The sequence below is a fragment of the Saccopteryx bilineata genome, chromosome 1 (assembly GCF_036850765.1).
Source record: "Saccopteryx bilineata isolate mSacBil1 chromosome 1, mSacBil1_pri_phased_curated, whole genome shotgun sequence".
In the NCBI taxonomy this organism is placed as follows: Eukaryota; Metazoa; Chordata; class Mammalia; order Chiroptera; family Emballonuridae; genus Saccopteryx; species Saccopteryx bilineata.
This window is the reverse complement of record NC_089490.1, coordinates 5,323,695-5,339,319: the sequence shown is the minus strand read 5'-3', so window position 1 is coordinate 5,339,319 and position 15,625 is coordinate 5,323,695. Positions and strand designations below refer to the sequence as shown.

The window sequence follows — 15,625 nt, the reverse complement described above, 5'->3', positions numbered from 1 at the left end:
GACACGGACATGCACATATTCTTTCCTGGTTTTCATCAGGGACTACAGAGGTCAGAGAAAACCAGGACAGGAGCCAAGAAAAGCCAAGGGAGGAGGGTGGTGAGCCTACAAGGAGAGAAGCCTCCACTTTCTGGGAGTGAAGAAAATCCCTTTCCCCGATGAGTCTGTCTCAAATCCCTCTTTCTGGGAAGTAACCTATGTAAATTGACTCCAGATTTCCATGTTTTTAGGGGTTGAGTTCCTGTGTTTGACAGTGTGAGTTCTCTGTGGCCCTCTGGGAACTCTCTGCTTTCAGTGATGGGGAGGGGAAGAATGAGGTATGTGGGCATCATAGTTTTATGAAGATTTATTAGAACAGAAGAATATTAGTGTTGACATTCCCATATCACTTGAAGAACTATTTGTCAAGCTCACCTATTGTAATGAAAGTGAAGAAGTTGTTTAGTTACTTCTATACTAATTAAAATCTAATGGGAATAAGGGGTCAGTAAACTTCCTATGAAATCCTCTCAGAGCTGAGTTATGACCTGTGTAAGAGCTATGAATGTGGAGATGCAATTTAATGCTAATAATTCACTCACTCTCCTTGTAAACAAAGGGCTTCTTCCTTGAGTGTGTCTCTGGATTCTGAGGAGAGTTGACTACTGTGAAAAACCTCGCTCACACTCACTGCAACAGTAGCACTTCTAAACTGAGTGTGTTCTATGGTGTCTGAGGAGATGTAACTTCTGTGAAAAGCCTTGATTACATTTCCTGCAAACATAGGGCTTCTCCCCTGAGTGTATTCTCTGGTGTCTTAGGAGATCTGACTTTTGTGTAAAGCCTCATTCACACTCCCTGCAAATATAGGGCTTCTCCCCTGAGTGTGTTCTCTGGTGCATGATGAGATATGACTTTTGTGTAAAGCTTTGCTCACACTTTGTGCAAACATAGGGCTTCTCCCCTGAATGTGTTCTCTGGTGTGTGAGGAGATGTGCCTTCCTTGAAAAGCCTCGATTACACTCCCTGCAAACATAGGGCTTCTCCCTTGAGTGTGTTCTCTGGTGTGTGAGGAGGGTTGATTTCAGTGAAAAGCATCGCTCACACACCCTGCAAACATAGGGTTTCTCTCCTGAGTGTGTCTTCAGGTGTCTCAGAAGAACAGACTTCCATGTAAAGCATAGCTCACACTCCCTGCAAACATACAGCTTCTCTCCTGAGTGTATTCTCTGGTGTGAGAGTAGAGTTGACTTCAGTGTAAAGCCTCGCTCACACTTCCTGCAAACATACAGCTTCTCTTTGGAGTGTGTTCTCTGGTGTAAGAGGAGATTTGATTTCAACGAAAAGCCTCGTTCACAGTCCCTGCAAACATAGGGCTTCTCCCCTGAGTGTGTTCTCTGGTGTCTAAAGAGATTTGACTTTTGTGTAAAGCCTCACTCACACTCCTTGCAAACATAGGGTTTCTCCCCTGAGTGTGTTCTCTGGTGTATTAGGAGATTTGACTTTCATGTAAACCCTCATTCACACTCCCTGCAAACATAGGGCTTCTGACCTGAGTGTGTCCTTTGGTGTCTGAAGAGAGTTGACTTCTGTAAAAATCCTCACTCACACTCCTTGAAAACATAGAGATTCTTTCCAGAGTGTTTTCTCTGCTGTGTGAGAAGATGTGACTTCAGTGAAAAGACTTGTTCACACTCCCTGCAAATTGGGGCTTCTTCCCTGAGTGTGTCCTCTGGTGTCTGAGGAGGTCTGACTTTTTTGAAAAGCCTCGCTCACACTGCCTGCAAACATAGTTTTTCTCACCTGAGTGTGTTCTCTGGTTTTTGAGGAGATGTGATCCATCATCAAAGCCTTGCAAACATTCTCCATACTTAATAGGTTCATTTGTTGACATTACTAATCTCATAGACAGTTTTTCTGTGTCCACTGAATTCACTCTCTGGCCTCTGCTTGGTGCTTTCTGTATCATTCTCTCTTGCTCACTAGAGCTTCCCATGTGTTCTTTCAGAGGTTTGAAAAGGCCCTTGAAATCCTCCTCGGCCTGTTTCTTTTTATTTTTATTTTATTTATTCATTTTAGAAAGGAGAGAGAGAGGGAGAGGGAGAGAGAGGAGAGAGATAGAGAGAGAAGGGGGGAGGAGCAGGAAGCATCAACTCCCATATGTGCCTTGACCAGGCAAGCCCAGGGTTTTGAACCTGCGACCTCAGCATTTCCAGGTCGATGCTTTATCCACTGCGCCACCACAGGTCAGGCCCGGCCTGTTTCTTTTAATCAAATGTTTGGACTTTTCTTTGACCTTTTGACATTCAGCTTTGTCATTCCCATTGTGTGTATCAGTATGAGGCTGCTGCTGATTTTCTTCCTCTGGGTAGGGATCTTTTGATTGGAGGTGTTTTCTTGTAGATATTCCAGGGAGAATATCAGAGGGGTGATTGCATCCCACATGTTGACTGAGAAAGTTATGACTGGAGAAGGCCAGAGAGAAGGAAGCACATGGGTGTGTCCCTGGCTGTGGTTCTGCTGAAAGAGAAAATTTTTGTCAGGACCGATGTTGACAAAGCTGCCTGGGTCATATGTTTTGTTAAGACTTGTCCCAGGAGTCATGCTTGTGGGGTTGACAATGTATTCTCTCTCTCCCTCACAAAGTTTTTTTTTACAATCTCTTTTCTCTTTTGATTTTTATGTAGTATATCTTCTTTAGAAATCCAGAAAGCCCATGCCAAGGATTTTTTTTATGCATTGCCAGATGAGGGACTGTCAAATAGCATCAGAGGCTCTTTCACCCCTTGTATGGTGGAACAATGCTGACATTTCCTATATACATATAGCTTTTAACACAATTCTTTATAAAGACCACTGACTCCAACTAGGAATTGCTTTTGTCATAGTTTTTGACACATGAAAAACTAACAATATGTCCTTCCCCAAGCTTCACATCAGATATTTATACTTGATTTTATTCAGTGTCAGCCCATTTTATATACAATGAAAAGTCCTTTTTCAAAATATTTCCCCAATCATACTTTTTAAAAATTAATTCATTTTTGAGCAGATAAGTAAGAGGAGGAAGAAGAAAAAGAGGAGGAAGAGGAGAAGGAGAAAAAAAAAGAAAAAAAGAAAGAGAGGCATTTATTCATTGTTCTACCTAGACATTCAGTCATTGGTCATTTCTCATATGTTCCTTGACACAGGATCAACCTTGGTATTACAAATTGCAGCTCTAACCAACTGAGCTAACTAGCCAGAAACCACAATCATACTTCTTGAATGCCTGACTTCTATCCCTCTCCAGCTAATCCATAATCGTCTCTCTCTTGGAGATAAAGTAATCTCTGAGAGGATTTCCACTGAACTGTATTCTTTAAAAATTAACAAAGCAAATTTTTAAGAATAAGCCACCCTATAGGCAAGAACAGCACCATCATCCCACCTCACTCAGGAAGGTTTCCAGCATCTCAGATCGAATCAGAGCACTGCATTCCAGGCTTCTGGGCATCTATTAAACCTCTGCTCTTACCCTATATGCTATACAGAGGTAGCCCTCAGATAACAGGCCAATGCTTGTTTTCCCAGTAGATAGAGCGTTGGCCCGGCATGTGGACATCCCAGGTTCGAACTCTGGTCAGTGCACACATGAAAAGTAACTATCTGCTTCTCTTCCCCTCCATCTCCCCCTTCTCTCTCTCTTTCCCTCCCACAGCCAGTGGCTTGATTGGTTCAATCATTAGCTCGATAGTTCAGTTTGTTGAAGTGTTGACCTCAGGTGCTGAGGATAACTCAGCTAGTCTGAGCATGGACCTCAGACTGGGGTTTCTGGGTGGATCCTTGTTGGGGCACAAAGGAACCCCCAAAACAATGACATCTGAATTCTCAACAGAAACATTTGAGGCCAAATGGGAATGGCAAGAAATATTCAAAGTAATGCAGAATAAGAGCCTACAACCAAAACTACTTTATCTAGCAAGGCTATTGCTTAAAATTGAAGGAGAAATAAAAAGCTTCACAGATAAAAAAACAAACAAACCAAAAAAAATTAGAACCTCGCTAGATGGCTCTCTTGGCTGCAGCATTGTCTTGCAATGCAGAGGTGGCTGGTTCGGTCCTTATCTGGGGAACATACAGAAATAGATTGATGCTTCTGTCTCCCCCTTACCCCCCTTCCTCTCTCTGAATTCAATAAAAATAAAAGATTAAAAAAATAGAAAAAAAATAAAGACAAAAAAAGCAACAGAGAACATTTAAAAGAAATTACTAATTCATTACAACCAAACCAGTGCTGCAGGAAATGTTAAGGGGTTTGTTGTAAACAGATAAAAGTGGGAAAAGAATATAGCAAAGAAGAAATACAACTTTAAAGAATAAAATGGCAATAAACAACTACATATCAATAATAACCTTAAATGTAAATGGATTAAATGATCCAATCAAAAGACATAGGATAGCAGCATGGAAAAGAAAACAGAACCTGTACATGTGCTGTCTACAAGAGACACGCCTTAGCCCCCTGGTGCGTATGCTGTGTGGATCCTGTTTGGGCGCATGCAGGAGTCTGTCTGACTGCCTTTCAGTTTCCAACTACAAAAAAACAACAACACAACAACAACAAAGAGACACACCTTACAACAAAAGATGCACATAGACTGAAGGTAAAAGGATGAAAAAAAATATTTCACACAAATGAAAATGAAAAAAAAAAACTGCGGTAGCAATACTAATATCAGAAAAACTGGACTTTAAAACAAAGACTATAGTAAGAGATGAAGAAAGTCACTACATAAAAATAAAGGGAGCAATCCAACAGGAAGATATAACCATCATAAATATCTATGCACCTAATATAGGAGCACCTAAATATGTAAAGCAGACTTTGATGAATATAAAGGACGAGATCAAGAGCAATGCTATAATAGTAGGAGATTTCAATACCCCACTAACATCACGGGATAGATCCTCAAGAAAGAAAAATAACAAAGAAACAGCAGACTTAAAGGACACACTAGATCAACTTGATTTAATAGATGTTTTTAGAACGTTTCACCCTAAGGCAGCAGAATATACATTCTTTTCAAGTGCTCATGGTACATTCTCTAAGATAGACCACAGGTTAAGAAACAAAAGCAGTCTCAACAAATTTAAAAAGATTGAAATGATATCAAGCATTTTCTCTGATCACAATGGCATAAAACTAGAAATCAACCACAACAGAAAAACTGAAAAATACTCAAACACATGGAAACTAAATAGCATGTTATTAAATAATGAATTGGATAACAAAGAAATCAATGAAGAAATAAAAAAAATTCCTAGAAACAAATGATAATGAGCAAACAACAACTCAAAATTTATGAGACACAGCAAAAGCAGTCCTGAGAGGGAAGTTCATAGCACTACAGGCATTCCTTAAGAAGCTTGCAAAAGCTCAAATAAACAACCTAACCCTTCATCTAAAAGAACTAGAAAAAGAACAGCAAGTAAGGCCCAGAGGTAGTAGAAGGAAGAAAATAATAAAGATTAGAGCAGAAATAAATTACATAGAAGCTAAAGAAACAATATGGAGGATCAATAAAACCAAGAGCTGGTTCTTTGAAAGGGTAAACAAGATCGATGAACCTTTAACAAGACTCACCAAAAAAAGAAGAGAGAAAACTCAAATAAATAAAGTTAGAAATGAGAGCAGAGAAATAACAACCGACACAACAGAAATACAAAATATTGTAAGAAAACACGATGAAGAACTGTATGCCAAAATATTAAACAATCTAGGTGAAATGGACAAATTCCTTGAAACATATAATCTTCCAAAAATCAATCTGGAAGAATCAGAAAACCTAAAAAGACCGATTACAACAAAAGAGATCAAAACACTTATCACAAAGCTCCCAAAAAACAACACTCCTGGGCCCGATGGCTTCACTGGTGAATTCTACCAAATATTCAAAGAAGAACTAACTCCTATCCTTCTCAAGCTATTTCAAAAAATTCAGGAGGAAGAAACACTTCCAAGTTCCTTTTATGAGGCGAGCATAATTCTGATTCGAAAACCAGGCAAAGACAACACAAAGAAAGAAAATTATAGGCCAATAACCCTGATGAATTTAGATGCTAAAATCCTCAACAAAATATTAGCTAACCAGATCCAGCAATACTGAAAAAAATCATACATCATGATCAAGTGGGATTTATTCTGGGGAGGCAAGGATTGTACAACATTCTTAAATCAATTAATGTGATTCACCACATAAAAAAAAGGAAGGAGAAAAACCACATGATAATTTCAATCAATGCAGAAAAAGCATTTGATAAAATTCAGCACTCATTTATTATCAAAACTCTTAGCAAAGTGGGAATACAGGGAACATACCTCAACATGATAAAGGCCATCTGTGATAAACCCACAGCCAACATTATAATTAATGGACAAAAATTAAAAGCAATTCCCCTAAAATCAGGAACAAGGCAGGGGTGCCCCCTTTCACCACTCTTATTCAACATAGTACTGGAAGTCCTAGCTACAGCAATCAGACAAGAAGAAGAAGTAAAAGCATCCAAATTGGAAAAGAAGAAGTAACACTATCATTATTTGCAGATGATATGAAACTGTATATAGAAAACTCTATAGTCTCAGTCAAAAAATGACTGAACCTAATAAACAAATTCAGCAAGGTGGCAAGATATAAAATTAATACACAGAAATCATAGGTATTTTTATACACGAACAATAAACTGTCACAAAGAGAAAGTAAGGAAACAATCCCCTTCACTATAATAACCAAAAAACTAAAGTACCTAGGAGTAAATTTAACCAAGGAGGTTAAAGACTTGTACACAGAAAATTATAAAACATTAATAACAGAAAACAAGAAAGACACAAACAAGTGGAAGCATATACTGTGCTCATAATTAGGAAGAATAAGCATAATCAAAATGTCTATATTACCCCAAACAATTTATAAATTCAATGCAATACCACTTAATATACGAATAACATACTTCAAAGATATAAAACACATATTCTAAAAATTTATATGGAACCAAAAAAAGAACACCAATAGCCTCAGCAATCTTGAAAAAGAAGAATAAAGTGGGAGGTATCACACTTTCTGATATCAAGTTATACTACAAGTCCATTGTACTCAAAACAGCTTGGTACTGGCATAAGAACAGCCATATAGATCAATGGAAGAGAGCAGAGAACCCAAAAATAAATCCACATTTTTATGGACAATTAATATTTGAAATAGGAAGTAAGAGCATACAGTGGAGTAAAGACAGTTTCTTTAACAAATGGTGTTGGGAAAACTGGACAGCTATCTGTAAAAAAATGAAACTAGACCACCAACTTACACCATGCACAAAAATAAACTCAAAATGGATAAAGGACTTAAATGTAAATCATGAAACCATAAGTATCCTAGAAGAAAACTTAGGCAGTAAGCACTCCGACATCTATCATTGCAGTATCTTTGCTGATTTATCTCCACAGGCAAATGAAATAAAAGATAGGATAAACAAATGGGACTATATCAAACTAAAAAGCTTTTGCACAACTAAAGACAATATGAACAGAATAAAAGACAAACCACACAATGGGAGAACATATTCGACAATACATCTGATAAGGGATTAATGAACAAAATTTATAAAGAACTTGTAAAACTCAATACCAGGAAGACAAACATTATACAATCAAAAAATGGGCACAAGAAATGAACAGACACTTCTCCAAAGAGGACATACAGATGGCCAATAGACAAATTTAAAAAATGTTCAACATCACTAATCATTAGAGAAATGCAAATTAAATCCACAATGAGATACCACCTCACACCAGTCAGAATGGCGTTCATTAACAAAACTACACATGATGGGTGCTGGTGCAGATATGGAAAAAAGGAGCACCCCTCCTTTACTGCTGGTGGGAATGCAGACTGGTGCAGCCACTGTGGAAAACAGTATGGAGATTCCTCAAAAAATTAGAAATGGAACTGCCCTTTGACCCAGCCATCCCACTTATAGAAATATATCCCAAGGACACCATATCACCAACTGAAAAATAGAAATGCACCCCCATGTTCATGGCAGCATTGTTCACAATATCGAAGATCTGGAAACAGCCCAAGTGTCTATCAGTGTACGAGTGGATTGAAAAGCTGTGGTACATATATACAATGGAATACTATGGGGCTATGAAAAAGAAGGAAATATTACCTTTTGCAACAATATGGAGGGACCTGGAAACTATTTTTTTGAGTGAAATAAGCCAGGCAGAGAAAGAAAAATATCATATGACCTCACTAATTTGAGGAATTCAAGGAATAATGTGAACTGAGGAATGGAATAGAGACAGAGGAGGGATCAAAGGGACCAGAGGAAAAGAGGACAGAGGGAAAGGGGATAATAGGATGGGATAAACCTGAACAGAAGAAGTAGGGCACTTTAGGGAGGGGGCAAGGAAGATGTTGAGGGGAATGGGAGGAGGGGAGATGCATTCGGGGTGACCCTAGAATCTATGTAAACACAAAATGGCCTTTTAGTTGTATAGCCAAAGACATTTAGTATCTTCTGGTTCCTTAACATGTCGTACCATTTTATAAGAGGAATATTATTTTTTTAAATTGTTTGGCAAAACTTTTGACAACATACCTTCTAAAGCAGTCACAGCTTATAAAGATAATGTCAACACTACAGTGATCATTTTTTCCCAGACAAAATGAGGTGTGAATTTGTCATGTTAAATTGAAATGAGTAACAAAATGTATCCCCTTCCAGTTTACCTTTTTTGAGTTTTAGAGAATTAAAAGTTTTATTTTATTATATTTTAAAATAATTTCTACATGTGAGTCACGAGACTGACTGTAATTCCAGTGTTTAATTTTCCATGGACAGACTTGATAAACTGGACACCTTGCAGCAGGATTACCCCAATTATAGTGTCAGGATTTTAGCTGTACCAGAGCCCTTTATGTGCTACACATAATTTGTATGAAGTTTTATATGTGCAAATTGGGTACATAAACAGTTCTCCATTTTTCTAAGGGAATGCAATAAATGTAGCATTGTGAATAAATATAACTTTTATAGTCCTTAAAAAAACCACAATTAATTAAATTTAAAAAAATAAAGAAGAAAAAAATCAAAAAAGTAAAAAATATAAAAAATTCTCCTAAGAATCAAAGGCATAAGAAATGAATCTTTAATTTCTGAACCATCTGATTCAAAATCTTACTAAAATTAGAGTGTACCATGAACAGTTCTAAAGTGAGTTCTCCTTTTTCTTTCCATTTTGAAGAACGGTTGTGCCCACCTCTAGCTGCTGAGAGCTCTCTCTTCTGCTTGCTTCAGTAGTTGATGCCCAGCTTCTGGCCATACTCGTCACCATACCAGACTAGCAGCTCACAGTCTGGCTTGATGACCTGGCAGGTTCGGTAGAAAATCTGCCTGCGATACTGAAAGGCCACCAGGTTCTGCTCTTCATCATCCCGGGCACAGTTCACATACCTGGGATTGAGGCAGGTGAAAGAAAAGAAACACACAGGCAGATGAGTTCCTATTACCTCTCAGATCCATGTCCAGCTCTGCACCTGACACTTGGGCTCTGATGTCGCCCACTCCCACAGTGCTCCTGAAGAACCTTTTGTTCAATGTCTGTGCCTCTCACAATGTCATACTACTTCCTATCTCCAGGTCCTGCTTACAATGATCATCCTGCCTAATACCATTTTCCAAAGCCAATTCCAGATGTAACCTCCACCCTGATTGGCCATAAAACCAAGGGACCTCTAGCTTCTCTAAACTAAATCAGGTCCTGTTTATATCACAGAACTTGCTACTTGATGTTGGACTCTGTGTCTAGATTAGTTCACATCATTCAATACTCAACGCAAGTTCATCTTTTATTGAGAGGCCTTTCTCCATTCTCCTCACATTTTATTTAGGTAATATTTGATGCCTTACCCAGGTTCCCCAAAAAAACTGGAGGTCTCCCTGCCCCACTGAAGTGAGAAATGGGGAGGCAGAGAGACAAACTCCTGCATGCGCCCAACTGGGATCCACCTGGAATGCCCACTAGGGGGCTATACTCAGCCCATCTCAGCATTGCACCGCTGCAACTGAAGCCATTCTAGCAACTGAGGCAGAGGCCATGGAGCCATCCTCAGTGCTCAGGCCAACATTGCTCCAATATAGCCTTGGCTATGGGAGGGGAAGAGAGAGATAGAGATGAAGGTGAGGAGGAAGGGTAGAGAAGCAGATGAGCACTTATGTGTGCCCTGGCTGGGAATCAAACCCTGGACTTCCATGATCGGGCTGATGCTCTACCGCTGAGCCAACATATCGGGACTTGGAGGTGTCTTTATCTTAGCAAAATCATAAAGAACAATAATAGCTTATTCACATTCTGTAGCCTCTGATAAAAGAGCCCCTAGGATAGTGGTTAATGATCATTGCTCTGCAGGCTTCAGAACTCATTTCTAGTTAGAAGTGAGGCTGGGATAATTTGCTTCCCTCACAGTTCTAGGCTATCCTTGGTTTAGGTATCCTGGCACTGTGTACTTCTCAAAAAATAGAAAAATTATAGTTAAACATTTCTAAAATCAATTGTTTCACTCTGTCTGCAATTTGTCCTCCATAAGAAGATGGGTTATATGATCTGTTTTAATAATAAATACCTTTCTCTAAACTGGAATATAGTAAGGACTTGCTAAAATAATGTTCATTAGATCAATTAAAGTGTTATCCAGGCCCTCAAATTTTTTTCCAGTGCCTAAATTTTGTCTAGCATAGAGATTTATATTTTGAGGACATATGCTATATTTTTATTGCCTTTTTTCCTCTAAATACCTTTTTCCTTGAAAGAGCACTGAATGGAGAAAAAAGAGGAACAGAGGATTGAGGGAGACCACTGAGGGAGGCATGATGAGAAGGAAAGATGTACGGGCCTGAGAGGGATGAGTGTTCTCCGTGAATCCCAGAAAGTTCTTGGCCTTACCTCATCCAGTTGGCGCAGAATTCATCCTTTGCATTCACATACTCATGACAGTTTCTCCCTTTGGTGATCTGCGATTTAGGAAGAAAACATAAAGGCTTTTTTGCATGTGGAGGTATTTTCTCTACTGTCAACAAAGCTCTTTCAGCTTGCATGCATTGCCACTTGTGACCACATAATACTTTTCTTACTCATTACATCTGAGTTGACCTGTCCACTTAGGGCTGGGAGGAGGCATTCCTTTGTGTCTGTACCACTTTGCTCCTACTTAACCTGTGATCCTCAACAGGAGCTCCATGGTCTACAAAGTCCACTCAGTACCCAGAGCTAACCATATTGTCTCCATCCATGTCCTATCATGTAGAAGGTCAGGTCCCACCAAGCTATGGGAGGGATGTGGGAAGCCACAAGACAGGGGAAGAGGTAAATACTTCTCACCAGCCAGGAGTATCCGTTGTTGCCTGCCTCTTCATCTTCTGTGATCTGGCCCTTATAAGGGCCAAAGTGCAGACCCACTGGCAGAGCAGATGCCTCATTCCACACTCCAAGCCCAGCTTCAGGGATGCCCGATGGTCTGATTCTCAACCCAGGAGGCAGAGTGAGGGCTGCGTGGTCTGGATGCCCCTTTTTTACTGTGCTGTCTTTTACAAATATTGGGGGCCCATGCATGTCACAACTGTCAATGAAGAAGTTCTGACACTTCTCACAATCTGGGGGTAAGAGCAACAGGGATTAGGGAAGGTGTAGTGCATGTTCCTGGATGTATAGAGCTTCAGAGAGAGCGCAGGCACTCACATCATTGAGCCTCAATTCTGTAGTGCAGATCCATAGGGGAATGGAATTCTCTAATGGCCAAATGACCAATGAAATTATTGTATGAAGAGATAACATGCTTTGTGAGGGTCACTTACAGAGGTAGTCATCATCCTGGGGCTCGCTGACCTCTTGGTACACATGGTCTTTTCTTTCTCATAGGCTATACATCTTTACTTTAGTCTCCTTTCTCCTGAGTTCTAAGTTGGAGAAGAGTGAGTTTGGTGGAGTCTGGAGTGTTAGTCCCTACTTTGTCAAAAAACACATAATGTCCTCCATCAAATTATCACCCGTACTTCTTTAAACTTTGGTATTTTCCTTTGCCAACTCTTGGCTGAGAAAGTCTCTATAATAGTAAGCCTCTACACTGACTACAGATGGTCAATTCAATCTTTGTTTCTAGATCTTCCATTATGAGGTTTAATTTCCCAACTTTTAGTTATTCATAAAATATATATTTAGGGCACAGTATATGTAAGGTATTGAGGAAAGGCCTAGTATACAACACCAACAGGGTGTGGTCGCTATTATCAGGGGTGTATTTATTGGACAACATGTAAGTGTCATTTTTTATTTTGTTTTTTTAAAGAGACAGAAAGAAAGAGTCAGAGAGAAGGATAGACAGGGACAGACAGACAGGAACGAAGAGATGAGAAGCATCAATCATTAGTTTTTCATTGCACATTGCAACACCTTAATTGTTCATTGATTGCCTTCTTATACGTGCCTTGACCGCGGGCCTTCAGCAGACCAAGTAACCCCTTGCTCAAGCCAGCGACCTTGGGCTCAAGCTGGTGAATTTTGCTCAAACCAGATGAGCCCTCGCTCAAGCTGGCGACCTCAGGGTCTCAAACCTGGGTCTTCCACATCCTAGTCTGATGCTCTATCCACTGCTCCACCACCCAGTCAGGCGTAAGTGTCAGTTTTTTTACATTGAATTTAAGCCCTAGTCAGTGGCTCAGTGGATAGAGTGTTGGCCCATTGTATGTCCCTGGTGTGATTCCATTCAGGGTACATAGGAGAAGCCACCATCTCCTCCACCCCTCACTCTCCCACTTCTCTCCTTCTTTCTTTTCTGCAGCCAGCAGCTCAATTGGTTCTAGCATTGGCCCTGGGCACTGAGGATGGCTCGGTTAGCTGGAGCACATCATTCTGAGGTGCTAAAAACCAGCTCAGTATTCGAAAATTGTGGTTGCCAGGTAGATCCTAGTAAGAGTGCATATGGGAGACAGCCTCACTATCTCCCCTCATCTTACCTAAAATATAAACAAATACATATGCAAATAAATAAATTGAATACTTTCAAAGAATATATGGACGTATTCTCACCTTACACATTAGTATTCAAAAGCTCAGAGAATTTGTAAGATTTGCCCAAATCTCCAGTGCTAAATTCACACTGAATTTAGTCGAGTTTATATCCAGGCCTATCCAAAGTCCACCCCACATACTTAGGTCATACTTATTAGCCTTTCTTTTTTTTTTATTTTTTTATTTTTTTATTTTAATAATTTTATTTTTTTTAATGGGGTGACATCAATAAATCAGGATACATATATTCAAAGATAACAAGTCCAGGTTATCTTGTCGTTCAATTATGTTGCATACCCACCACCCAAAGTCAGATTGTCCTCTGTCACCTTCTATCTTGTTTTCTTTGTGCCCCTCCCCACCCCCTATCCCTCTCCCATTCCCCCCTCCCCCCCGTAACCACCACACTCTTATCAATGTCTCTTAGTTTCACTATTATGTCCCACCTACGTATGGAATAATACAGTTCCTGTTTTTTTCTGATTTACTTATTTCGCTTCGTATCATGTTATCAAGATCCCACCATTTTGCTGTAAATGTTCCGATGTCATCATTTCTTATGGCTGAGTAGTATTCCATAGTGTATATGTGCCACATCTTCTTTATCCAGTCATCTATTGATGGGCTTTTTGGTTGTTTCCATGTCCTGGCCACTGTGAACAATGCTGCAATAAACATGGGGCTGCATGTGTCTTTACGTATCAATGTTTCTGAGTTTTGGGGATATATACCCAGTAGAGGGATTGCTGGGTCATAAGGTAGTTCTATTTTCAGTTTTTTGAGGAACCACCATACTTTCTTCCATAATGGTTGTACTACTTTACATTCCCACCAACAGTGTATGAGGGTTCTTTTTCTCCACAGCCTCTCCAACATTTGCTATTACCTGACTTGCTAATAACAGCTAATCGAACAGGTGTGAGGTGGTATCTCATTGCCGTTTTGATTTGCATTTCTCTAATAGCTAAAGAAGATGAGCATCTTTTCATATATCTGTTGGCCATTTGTATTTCTTCCTGGGAGAAGTGTCTATTCATATCCTCTTCCCATTTTTTTATTGGATTGTTTGTTTGTTTGTTGTTGAGTTTTATGAGTTCTTTGTATATTTTGGATATTAGGCCCTTATCTGAGCTGTTGTTTGAAAAAATCATTTCCCATTTAGTTGGCTTTCTGTTTATTTTGTTATTTATTAGCCTTTCTAAAGGACTCAGAGGAACTGAAATCTACAAATGATTTTCTCTTACCCAATTTTTAACTAGAGTGTTTTCCAGACACATTGAAGAGATGGCTGACACAGGGCCTGATACAATGGTCCCTGGCTCACAACCCCAGCTGCCTTAATCACCAGGATGAATCCTTTCCCATGTGCAATGTGGCCGGCACTGCCCAGACAGCCCTGATCTGGAGCACTGCTCATCGGCCAGACCTTCCTCACTGTCTTGTGATCACAAGTGCTCTGAATGAGTTATTTCTTACGTGCTTTTATACTTCTCTACCGTTCCTGCTCATTAACACATCTATAAATATGTGTAATTATTTACACATGGAAGCAGTGTAGCAAATCGCCCCTTACTGCACAATGCACTTTTTGCATTGCGCTTGTTTGCTAAACGCAAGCTCTGTCCCTCCTTAGCTCTTGAGACACCGGGACCTGACCACCCGTCAGTTTCAAAAGGGCAGCGCCATGCCTGTAGCCCCTCACCTCGCTGCCTCGGAGTCCATTCTTCATGCGAGTCCTCAGTGTCCTCCGCCGGGGTTTTGGTGTCCTGCCAGCGGTGAACCATGAAAGCGGTTCGAGGGGCTCTGAGGCCTGGGGAGAAACAAAATTGTGGTCCCCAAAGCAAAGTGTTTAAAGGAGCAGCCCCCACCCAGGTGGGCCTTCCTGCCGCCCGCAGATCCCACACCCTGGTTCCAGCGCCCCGTCACCTGTGCGCAGCAGTGAGTCCTGGTTACTCTCCACGTTGGGGAGCGCGCCTTCTCCCAGTCACCCATGGCGGCCACCCCTCCCGGGAGAAGGAGGCGCGGATGTCCCTGAAGGCTTTGGAGGCCTGGGTGGAGACGCGGCCATGTGACTCCCCGCAGCAGCCGGCGAAAACCACCGCTGGCCCCGCTGGGTCCAGGCTTCCCCTGCCTCCCTCAGTGCTCTGCCGCTCCCTTATTGCCGTCCACCGCCCCGCCCCCCGCAAAATCCCGTCAGCGTCCCTGCTCTGGCCACCCCGCAGGCCCAGCCCCGACGTGTCTGAGTGGGAGACAGCGATGAGGCTGACTGCTTGGCCCACGGGCGCGCATTCGCGTGCGTGTGTGCTTGCGCTTTGGTGTCCCGAGAGGGAAAACGTGGGGCCACCTTCAGGGAAGCAAGGACCAGCCAGGACTCCAGCCAAGTCAGTGACCTCCATGCACAAGTCAGCCACTTGGGCTTTAAGCTAGCGACCTTTGGGATCAACCCAAGACCATTGGGTCATGTCTATGATTCCACGCTCAAGCTGGTGAGTCCACGCTCAAGCCGGATGAGCTTATTACATTTTCTTGTTGTTCAAG

At 40.9% G+C, this 15,625-nt stretch overlaps 1 pseudogene; it reads right to left on the bottom strand.

Annotated features, from left to right (window-relative positions):
• Positions 1-686: 686 nt before the first annotated feature.
• Positions 687-14,809, bottom strand: LOC136335670 (histone-lysine N-methyltransferase PRDM9-like; annotated as a pseudogene).
• Positions 14,810-15,625: the final 816 nt, after the last annotated feature.